Source organism: Vulpes vulpes, chromosome 14 (assembly GCF_048418805.1).
Source record: "Vulpes vulpes isolate BD-2025 chromosome 14, VulVul3, whole genome shotgun sequence".
Taxonomy (NCBI): domain Eukaryota; kingdom Metazoa; phylum Chordata; class Mammalia; order Carnivora; family Canidae; genus Vulpes; species Vulpes vulpes.
Genome location: NC_132793.1, coordinates 10,928,235 through 10,939,970, shown reverse-complemented (window position 1 = coordinate 10,939,970; position 11,736 = coordinate 10,928,235). Strand labels below are relative to the sequence as shown.

Here is an 11,736-nt window from a genome sequence, read left to right as displayed (position 1 = left end):
GGACCCTGTGTGGAAGCCCATCATCTCACCAGAAGAGTCATTGCAGTTCCTTTTCTGTCCTCCTGGTTCTGCCTTGGGGAGGAAATCCTCCACTTTCGGCCATTACCACCTTTTTGTCACCTGTTCTTTTTAAGAAGCAGCAGAGGCAGCACCAAGCCATGCGCAGCAGTGCCGTCCGGCTGTGTTTCACTTCTTTGTTTAATTTGCTAAATATCTTTGATTTCCAGCAAGTGCCTTAGGTTGGGTTCCCCTAGAAGCAGAGCCCAAAGAGAATGCTTTGAAGACCAGTAGTTTATTTGGGAGGTGACCCCCCACCCCCAGAAACTATGGTAGGGAAGTAGTAGAGCTGACAGAGGAGGGCAGTCAATGCAGAGGGTCACGGAGACATCAAGGGCTGTGGCATCTGGGGCTCACCGCTGTGGAACTCTGGTGGAGACCGCGCACCTCCGAGTTATCCCACCTGGGGGTGAGGGCAAGGGTGGAGACGGAGCTGAGGAATGTAGACGTCCTCTCCTGCCAGTCCTGGTTGAGGGCGCCTCCCTGGAGTGTTCATTCCCAGCACTTCCAGCCTGCCACAGGTGGGCAGAGCCTGCAGGTAAAGGGCAGGTGCCTGCTGGAATTTGGTCCGTGGGAGGGGAGATGGGAGGAGCTCCGGCGGCAAATACCTCACCCTTAAGACCGGTTGCTTATTTAAAGAAGAGATAAAATGTTTGCTTTAAAACTGGGTTTAAATACACCTTTTTTTTAAAAAAAAATTTATTTATTTATTCATGAGAAACACAGGGAGAGACAGAGGCAGAGAAGCAGGCTCCATGCAGGGAGCCTGATGCGGGACTCGATCCCAGGACTCTAGGATCATGCCCTGGGCCTAAGGCAGGCGCTAAACCGCTGAGCCACCCAGGGATCCCCCTAAATATACCTTTTAAAAGCAAATTGACTCAAAGAAAAAGAGTCTGTAAGTGGTGCACAGGGGAAATGCAGCATTTGGCAAAGGCTGTTTTTTTTTTCTTTTAGAGCATCTGAAAAGCAGATGTGTCTCTTCTCCTTCATGACCCACCGACATGGGTGTGTTCTGGGGTGGTGAAGAGACCCCGAAACGCCTCCCAGCCTGCCTGCCTCACGCCCACCCCGACATTGCCCTGCACCTCTGGGAGTCTTGGAAGTGGGCCAGGAAGGGTGAAGCCCTTTTGTGACTCAGGTCTGTCATCTCCAGGCCTGTCTGTTCAAAGGGTATGTTCTAAAGTCCCAGGAGGGAGTCGATTGGCAAAACTGGGCAAGACAATTCTGAAAAAGAAAACCCAAGAGGAGGACTTGTTCGTGCAGATGTTAGAATACACGACAAGGGCTTAGCCTGGCATTGGCACAGCTGTGAGTAAATAGATCAAGAGTCCGAAAATGACCCAAGTGTCACCTGTGCCGCCTAATGGATGTGAAAGGCTTTGGCAAGATGAAGACATTAATTAGCACGGCTCTTCGGATTCAGTCTGGGCTGGGGCAGGGGCTTCCCAGCAGGGTCCCCATCATTGGCCCCTCTGATCCGCTCACCCTCAAGGACCCCACACACCCCATGTCTACCCTGGAAATGTCAGAAGCCCCAATTCAAGATGAGCTAGGTGACAGGTGGCCCCAAGTGTTCTTCCCTTGGCTTTTCTCTTTGATTCTTCTGATGAACCCACGGAGAGAGCCTTGTGTGGGTGCTGGCAGCCCTTAACGCCTCAGCAGAGCTCACTCACCTCCCTTTACAAGGCTGAGCAGACCTTGACCCAGAGCCCTCGGCAGGCCCCAGGGTCCAGCTAGAACTTAATCATGCTGTTTTGTGGCCATTGTTTCTAAGGTCACTTTCCATCTGTAGAAATGAATACTTGTTTTCCCTTTCTGGTTGTAATACAAATTTCTCTTTAAAATTCATTTTATTTAAAAAAATCATTTTACTGGAGCACCTGTGTGGCTCAATGGCTGGGCATCTGCCTTTGGCTCAGGTCATGATCCCGGGGTCCTGGGATCGAGTCCCACATCGGGTCCCCGCAGCGAGCCTGCTTCTCCCTCTGCCTGTGTCTCTGCCTCTCTCTGTTTCTCATGAATAAATAAATAAAACCTTTAAAAAGAAATCTTGTACCTGACACGTGGTACAAGAAGAATGAGCCTCCAAAACATGCTGCGAAGTGAAAGAATTCAGACATAGAAGGTCTCCTATTGTATGATTCCATTTCTATGAAATATCCAGAGTATATAAGTCCACAGAGGCAGAGAGCAGATTGGGGTCGGGGCAGGGGGTCGGAGAACTGGGAACAGCTGCATGACGGGTGCAGGGTCTCCTTTTGGGGTGACGAAAATGTTTTGCAACTAGTTAGAGGTGGTGGTTGCACAACGTTGCGAACGTACCAAATGCCTCTGAATTGTTCACTTTGAAATGGTTGATTTGATGTTACGTGAATTTTACCTCAGTAAATTGTTTTTCAAAAACCAACCGAGGCAAAAAAAAAAAAAATCAAGTTTACTTCATAAAAAGTACTAATGTCTTTAAAGATACCTTTCAAGTGAGGTGTGGGAGTCACTGGCTAAGAAGATCGATCTCACCTCCTGGCCTGGGCACGGCACGAGCGAAGGCCTGAAACGCCTTCTCTGCTCACGGAAAGAATCCTGCCTGTCCTCGGGACCGCAGGCCAAGGCTCACCTGGGCAGGAAGCCCTCCTGATTTCATGGGCCCAGCAGGTGACCAAGCAGTCAGGTGGGCCCAGCCCTGCAGCCCTCGGACCCAGGTGCGGAACCCAAACCAGCTGCTTCCTAGCAGGGAGGAGTCTCCTGACTTTGGGCACGTTGCATAACCTCTCCAAGAGGGTCTCAGCTTCCTCATCTTTAAAATGAGTGTTCATGATTGTTCTTATTTCATGAGATTGAGTAGCTACATAGAAAGTCTGTGGACAGGGCCTGGGGTCGAGCTGGCCACGCACTGATCACACCATAATTGCATTTATTTGTCTCCTGTTTCCTGAACTGTAAGGAAGGGCTCAGGCTTCAGGATCTCTGCATCCATAGTTCACACATGGGGCTTACACGCAGTAGGTTCCCCAGAAAGGCATGTTGACTGATGCCCAAAGGAATTCCTAAAATCCTGCCTGTTCTTTCTACCTCCACTGCCCTTGCCCTGGTCCAGCCCCCTGCATCGCTGGACGGTCACAGTCCCCTCCTCCCTGGTCTCCTGACTTCTGTCCTATAACCCCCACTCCAGTCCATTCTCCATACACAGCCAGAGGGGTCGCATTAGAACCTAAGTCAGTTCTGTCCTTCCCTGCTCAGAACATTGCCAGGGTCCCCACCCCATCCCAAGTAAAAACCAGAGTTCTCCCCCGTGGCCCAGAAGGCCCTGCTTGTCTGCCCTCCCCCTGGAATGCCCCAACCCCTCAAGTCCCCTAGTCTCCCTCGTCCCGGCTCCAGCCACGATGTTGCTCTAAAACTCCAGGCCTCCCCCTTCCAGGCCTTTGTACCTGTTGTTCCCTATGCTGAGGACACTCTTCCTCAGATGTCACCCACTGCTCACTTCCTCCCCAACCTTCGGGCCTTTGTTCAAATGCCCCCTGGCCAGGGAGGCCTTCCCTGGCTGTCCAGATCTCTCTGTTGGACTCAGAGCTCTCTTCCTCCCTTAGCAAAGCCCCATGCCTGGGTTTCTGGGCCCAGAACAGGCTCCCAGGCCTCTGCCTGGACTTGGGGCTTGGGTTCAGGCTCTGTCTCCCACAGAGGCCTCTGCTTACTTGCCACGGGAGGTGGCTCTGAGCTGCTCCCACGGGCTTCCAGGGTACAGATGGGAAAGCCCCATGTCCTCCTCCACTTACCTGACTTGGGCTGACTCAGACCCTCACCCCTGGCCAGAGGGAGCCGCAGCCGCCCCACCCGGCCCCTTGATGGGAAACAGTGCTGCTAGGGCCTGGCTGGGCCAAACATTGACTCACCTCACCCCGCCCAGCCTCTGCCATTGGAAGTCACACCTTCCTCTGGCCAGAGACGCTCTGGCCCTTTGCTCCCAGGGGACCTTTCCCACTCTGTACCTTTGCCCAAACTGTGCTCTTTGGCCAGCAGTGTCCTTCTGCCTGGAGCCCTTCTGTGCCTCTCCAGCCCAACCAGAGGGCTGATTCCTGTTGGAAACATTAGAGATTCCTCTAGCCAGAAGGGTAAAGGGGGTTGTGGGAGAGCTAATACTAATACACTAATAATACAATTACCCTACTACTGATAGCTATTACGCACCAATAATAGTAGAGTAGCCACGTTACATGGGTCAGGCTCTGTACTATACACTTTATTGTATTAACTCATTCAACCATCACAGGAATCTTATGAGGTAGAGGCTTTCATTTCCCCAAGGCATGGAGTGGTTAGTAACTAGCCCAAGGTTTGAGTTGGTAAGCAGAAGAAGGATTTGAATGCAGGCAGTCTGGAGAACAGATCTGGGGGCCCTGAGGCCAGAATCCGGGGAGCAGGGGAGGGAGGAGATGTAGGTCTGGGGCTGTGTCAGTGCCCCATCCTACCCCCAGTGCAGGCCAGTCCTCAGTTCCTCCAGCAAGGTGAATCCTCAGAACACAGGGTCTGGGCAATCCCCAAACAGCCTCTGAAAGGGGATCTGCACGTACGAAGCTGGGACTGTGGCCTGGGCGCTTAGGCCGTTAGCCTGGGGAGCAACAGTTACTGGCATCCATTTCGCAGAGGAGGAGGCTGTGGCCCAGAGAGTGGCAGGGTTTGCTCAAGTTCACGGAGCCAGGATGTAGCAGAGGCTGGGTTCAAACTCAGGATTGTTCTGACATCACAAGGCCAGGGTCCCTTCTACCGGGTGGTGACATAGCATCTCAGTGAAGAACAGGGCAGGACCCGCAGGTCAGAAAGAGCCTAGAACTTCGGTTGCCATCACCTCCTCTCTCCAGCATCCTGATAACTGCCACCCACCCATCCATCCGTCTGCCCATCCACCTATCTACCCATCTGCTCAACCACCACTCATCCACCATCCAGGCATCAATCCACCCATCCTTCCATTATTCCGTCTAGCTCTTCCCTCCACCCTTCCACCTGCCCATCCACACTTCTGTCCACCCATCCTTTTATTCATCTGCTTACCCATTTTTCTATCCCTCCCACCTTCTATCCTTCTATATATTCTACTCATCCATCCATCCATCCATCCATCCACCCATCCACCTACCTACTCACCCATCCACCCATACATGCATCCCCAGATCCATCTCTTCCTCCACACATTGTTCATCCATACATCCAACAAACGTTTATTTAACTGACGGCCGCTATGACCAAGCCTTCAGATCATTGTCTCTTGAGCCAGGAGAAACACGCCTAATTAGGTTTCTGTTTATTTGTTGTTCCAGGAAGGCTAATTGTGGGGTTTGTAAACAGCCCTTTGATGGCTGGGGAGTTACTTAAGAGGACAGTTAAATAAACAACCGCTGGGTGGAACAGTCAGTGTTGGTACACAGCGGGTCCAGAGTCATGACCCGCCTTTGACAGCGGGAGGAGGGCTGAGTTCCAGAAAGTGTATAAGCTTTGGGGTCAGAAGAGAAGTCAGAATAATGGGAAGCGTGGCAATAACAGCCAACCTGTGTTGAATGCCTACTGTGTGCCAGATGCTATGCTAAGCACAGCCCTTGCAGCAGTTCCCGGTGGTGGGAACCATTATGATCCCATTTATGGATCGAGAGACTGAGGCTCAGGGAAAGGAAGCCATGTGCTCTTGGTTAAACAGCTGGGAGGTACCAGTGTCACAATACCGATCTAGACTTGTCTGTGTGCAGCAATGAGAATAATAATCGCAAATAATTATATATCACTCACTATGTTCCAGGCACTGTTGTAAGAATCTTCTTTACTCACTTCATACTCATACAACCCTGTGAGGGCAGTACTGTCATCACCCCCATTTTACAGATGAGAAAATTGAGGTTGATAGGCATAAAGTTACTTGCTAAGATTACTGAGCCAGGGAGTAGCATTTAACTTAGGAAGACTCAGCCACACAGGGTTGGCCAAATATTATTTTAATCATTTTTCTAATCTCTCTATGTATCTAAAAATACTATAAGATTTTACCTTGATTATGGCTTTTTTGTTACTTAGTTGAGGGGTTGGTAAACTTTTTCTGTAAAGGACAAGATAATACATGTTTTAGGCTTTGTGGGCATGTGGTCTCTGTTGCAACGGCTCAGCTCGGCTGTGGTAGCTGGAAAGCAGCCACAGATAATATGAAACTAATGGTGTGGCAGTGTGCCAATAAAACTTTATATACAAAAACAGGTGGAGGGCAAGATTTGGCTCAGGGGCTATAGTTTGCCGACCCCTGACTTTGTGCATTATACATGTATTTCTATTCACCCAACCATGTTCTCTTGCCCTTTTATGAGCAACATGAAGGATTTTCAAGGATAATTTCAATCATCACCTAGTTTTACCTCCAGGCCATTTGCTCACCATATGCCCTAGACACCATTTACCCATTTGCTCACTTTTGGCAGCTTCTGGAGCAGTTTGCAAATTCCTGAGATTAATCTAATTCCCTTATTCATAAGGTCACTAAGTGAATGACACCTGTGAGTGGTGCTCAGCCTGTGGCTGGCTCCCTCCCCACCGCTAAAGGACACTGAGAATGCTAAAGGCCCTTGGAATGACTCTTCTCTACACCAAGTTCCTATAAACTTTTTGCTAGGAAAAAAAAATCATAAAGTGAAAGTTAGGAAGTCCTATGGCTGGGGCTGTAATACTATTTCCTATTGGTGATGAGAACAAGGAAATGAAAGGATGACTGCTGGAGATATTACAAAATGTACTCAGGGCTAGTGGGAACAAAATGGAGTAAGATTAGAAAGATCCCCTTTCGTCTTTATCCCCACCTCCTTCCCATCAACGTCTATTTCCCAGACTCAGAAAAAGTTGTCAGCCTGGGGGAACAGCATGTGGTCACTCCAAAGTTAAAAGACAAATGACAATGTGGGTAAAAATATTTGCAACATAAATGTGGACAGATGGTTTATTTCCATAATATATAAAGAATTGCTGCAGAACAATAAGGAAAAAACCTCAATCCACTAGAATAATGGGGTAGTGGAGGGGAACAGGCAATTTATGGAAAACAAAACATACATGGCAAATAAACATGCAAGACATTCAATCTTGATAGTAATCAGGCCAATGTTGATGTAAAAATTTATTAGGTAACACTTTTCATTCCTCAGGCTGACAAAAATAAGAGACTGATAATGTAAAGTGTTCAGGGGACTATGGGGGAAATGGTCTTACTTATATATTGCTGGTGGGAAGAATAGGAAGTGGAATAGCCTCTCAAGAAGACAACTGTACAACGTTCAATAAAACCATACAATCATATTTTCTAGAACTCAGTAATTCCATTGTTTGGCATCTCCCTTAGAGAAACATCAGGCACAAGGAGTATGTGCCAAGATGGTTGTTGGAAACAACCTAAATATCCATTGACTGGGGAAGGGTGAAGCACCTTGCAGTGGTCTGAGGACTCCCTATCTTTTGAGGCAAAGCCTGCCCTCCTCTACCACTGATGCTAAGCCTGCTGGACACTCACTCTTCCCAGCCTCCCTTGTAGCTGGGAGGTGGTCACATGGCCCAGGTTCCACCAACCAAGCATGCCTACCCAGACTTGGAAGCAGGGACAGTCCAGTGGGAGCAGAGAGGTCTTACCTTACCTGAAATTTGCGATTTGGGGCACTGTCCCTGTTGACTTTGATACCTGGTTTTCCAACCCTCCTGGCCTCCTCAAATCTCCTATTTTAGTTTGAGCTTTCCCTCAAGTATAGCCTACATACAGAAAAGCACACAGGTCATAAGTGACAATTTGACAGACCTTTATAAGTGAGCACATCTGTGTAACCAGCCACCCCCCCCCCCAATCAAAGAAATAGAACATTCCAGTCCCCTTCTTCCAGTCATGACTTCCCTGAGGGTAACCAAGGGTGGTGGATCTACTTCTAGTACTTAACATAAATGGAATCAAGCAGTATGTGTTGGTGTCTGGCCTCTATCACTTAATGGTAATGACTTTGAGATCCATTCGTGTTGTTGCATCCAATTGCAGATCATTCTCATTGCTGGGCAATATTTCATTGTCTGAATGTGACTCAGTTTATCCATTCACTCTCCTACTGAGGGGCATAAGAATATTTTCTAGTTAGAGCCTATTTATGAGCAGGGCTGCTATGAACATTCTTGTGCATGTCTTTTGGTGAACATCTGTCTGCATTACTGTTAAGTTTAGACCTATTGCTGGGTCATGTGGTAAATGCATGTCTCACTTTATTAGAAACTGCCAGTTAAAAAAAAAAAAAAAAAGAAACTGCTAGTTTTCTGAAATGCCTGCACCATGTTGCATTCCTATCAGTCATACATGAGAATTCTTTCTCGATGCTCCACATCATCATCAGCTCTTGGTATTTTCTGTCTTTTTCATCTTACCCGTCCTAGTGAGCGTATAGTGGTATCCCATTGTGGTTTTATTTATTTTTTTTTAAGATTTTATTTATTTACTCATGAGAGACAAAGAGAGAGAGGCAGAGACACAGGCAGAGGGAGAAGCAGGCTTCTCACCAGGAGCCTAATGCAGACTCGATCTGGTGACAGGGGAGGGGGAGGATCTGGGATCACACCCTGAGCCAAAGGCATATGCTCAACCACTGAGCCGCCCAGTCGTCCCCTCATTGTGGCTTTAATTTGCGTTTCTTTGATGATTAATGATGTTAAGCACCTTTGTCTGTTTATTGGTCATTTGCCATGTCTTTTTGCGAAATGTGCAAGTCTTTCCCCTTTTTGTCTGTTGTACGGATGGCCGTCCCCCCCTCTCCCAAACTCCTTTTAGGAGATTATTTCTTTGTTTGAATTACTATATCAGCTAGAATTCTCCAAGGAGACAAAATCAAAGAAGGAATTAAGGAATAGGCTCATACAATTGTGGAAGCTGGCAAGTCTGAAATTTGTAGGGCAGGCCAGCCGGCTACAAACTCAGGCAGGATTTCTAGAGGTAGCATTCCTTCTCCAGGAAACCTTGGTTTTTGCTCTCAAGGCTGTCAAATGTTTGGATGGGGCTTCCCCACATTACTGTTGGTAATTTCCTTTATTTAAAGTCAGCTGAGTATAAATGTTAACTACATCTAAGGAAGACCTTCCCAACAGCATTTAGACTAGTGTTTGACTGAACACTACCCTAAACTATGACTAGGCAGCCAGAGCCTAGCTAAGTTGACACATAAAATTTAACCACCCCAATTACTCAGAGTTGTTTACTTTGAGTCGTACTCTGAGCCCTGTCTGATCCACCACTTATATACACGCACGCACACACACATGTGTGCACACACAGCTGTGCGCACACACAGATGTATACGTCCACGCAGACACCCCCAAGGCCAATGACAGTGTTATGCATTTCTATGTGTGTGGATGCACAGAAATGAATCTGGAAGGATGCAAACCAAGTCTGTTATATGATTGCCCTGGGGAGTATCCAGGATGGAGGTTATAGGGAATTTTAACTCTAAGTTATAATAGTAAAGAAAAATTTAGAGTGTAATTTAAGTGTTAATTGTGTAATTAAAATTAATTTTTATTTTAAAAAATATTTTATTTATTTATTCATGAGAGACACAGAGAGAGAGGCAGAGACACAGGCAGAGGGAGAAGCAGGCTCTCTGTAGGGAGCCTGATTCAGGACTCGATTCCAGGACTCTGGGATCACAACCTGAGCCAAAGGCAGATACTCAACTACTGAGCCACCCAGGTGCCCCTTAAAATTAATTTTTAAATGGGAAAACTTTTAAAGAAAAACAAAAATATCATTAATTCCCTGTTATTCATTCACCAAATATTTCCTGAGCACCTGCTATGTGCTAGTTGCTGGAGATGCAGTGGATTAGATGGGCAGTCTTTATCATTGTGGAGCTGACACTATGGTGGGAGGAGTCAGGCAAAAAAACATTAAACAAAGAAATAAGCAGATAATTTCAGAGAGTTTTTAAGGACTATTTGAAGGTAGGTAAACCAGGTATAGAGACAAATAATGAATGTGGTCGTGGGGTTACGTTGGATCAGGTGATCAGAGAAGCCCTCTCTGAAGTGACATTTGAGCTGAGTCCTGAAGGAGGAGAAAGAGCTGGTTTTGGAAAGAGGTGGCCAACTCAGCAAGTGCAAAGGCCCTGAGGTTGGAACAGATCAAATGGGGTAGGATGAGAACCTGAGCAATGCTTCTGACTTGGAAACTGAGGCCTAGAGAGGGAAAGGACAACCGAAGGTCACAGCATAGAAATGGTGGAGCCAGATGGGAACCTCTGCTGCCTGCCCCAAGAAGAGCGGGGTGCTGGTGCTGAGCTGTCTGTCCGGGATGGAGGCCTCTGAACTGCTTGCAGGGCTTTATCCATAATTCTGTCCAGCAATCTCCCTGTGATTTGAACTGAGTAGTGGAGAGCCAGCCCCTGGGCTTATGCCAGCCTCACCCTGCAAACCAAGGCCAGTGGCTCTGCAGGGGACCATCTGAGGGCCTCATACTCTTTGTCTCTGAGTTGGAGGGTGAGCAAAATCTACCACCACTATTTTACCAAATTATAACAGCAGCTAGGGAACGTGCCCAGAATAGATACTTTCCCTGCACCACCATCAACTCCTGGTAAGAGCCTGTGAGAGGCTATTTCCCATCTTAGGACTGGGAACACTGAGGCTCCAAGAGATTCAATACCTGACTTGAGAGCCTATGTTCTTCACCCTTGGTGAAGAGTCTATGTCCTGCTCCTCTAGCTTTCAAGGCAAGAGGAAGGCCATCTTTTTTTTTTTTTTTTTTTTAAGGCCATCTTTTTTTAAATGACTGAGCCCCAGATGGGAAAGATAATCCTATCTAGGCCTTCATTGCATAGATGGGAATTCCAAGGTCTGAAGAGGAAAAGGAACCATTTCTTGACTACAGAGAGCTAGAGCTGGAGTTAGGTCTCCTTGCTCCCAGTACCCATTCAGATTTATCCTCCGATTCACCTCCACAGTCTTCCCACCCTTCATGAAGTCTTGACTGGCCTCTAGACTGTTGCTCCAACATGCCAATCCCAATTCCCTCCCAGAGCCTTTGCTGTTTTCCCACCAGATCTGGCCCATCACCTCTGTCTTGTCTTCCTTGACTACTCCATAGACAGTAGCCCTGCATTAACTCTTCCTATCTTGATTTATTTCTCTGCTTAGCACTTCTCGCCTTCTCTGTCATTATATTAAATGTATAATGTTTATTGTCCATCTCCCTGCCTGGAATATCAGCCCCTTGAGGGCAGGGACTTTATTTGCAGCTGTTTCCCCACAGGACCCTGCCTCCCATAATGCTCAATATGTGCTTGTGGAATGCATGGATGGATAGATGGATGGATGAGTGATGGATGCATGGATGGGTGGATGGATGGATGAGTAGATGGATAGATAGGTGATGGATGGATGGTTGGATAGGTGATGGATGAATGAATGGGATAGATAGCTGGATGAATAGGTGGGTGATAAATAGAGGGATAGATGGTGGATGGATAGATAGGTGATAGGTGGATGAATGGATGGGTAGAGGGATAATGGATAGATAGGTGGATAATAGGTGGGTGGGTGATAGATGAATGGATGAATGGACAGATAGGTAGATAATAGATGGATATATGGGAGATGGATGGATGGATGGATGGATGGATGGATGGATTGATG

At 47.4% G+C, this 11,736-nt stretch overlaps 1 long non-coding RNA gene across 1 annotated transcript; it reads right to left on the bottom strand.

Annotated features, from left to right (window-relative positions):
* Positions 1–273: 273 nt before the first annotated feature.
* Positions 274–3,928, bottom strand: LOC112931853 (uncharacterized). The gene is made up of 2 exons (XR_003237391.2): positions 3,831–3,928; positions 274–685 (listed from the first exon to the last, which is right to left on the bottom strand). It is a non-coding gene; the product is annotated as an uncharacterized lncRNA (long non-coding RNA).
* Positions 3,929–11,736: the final 7,808 nt, after the last annotated feature.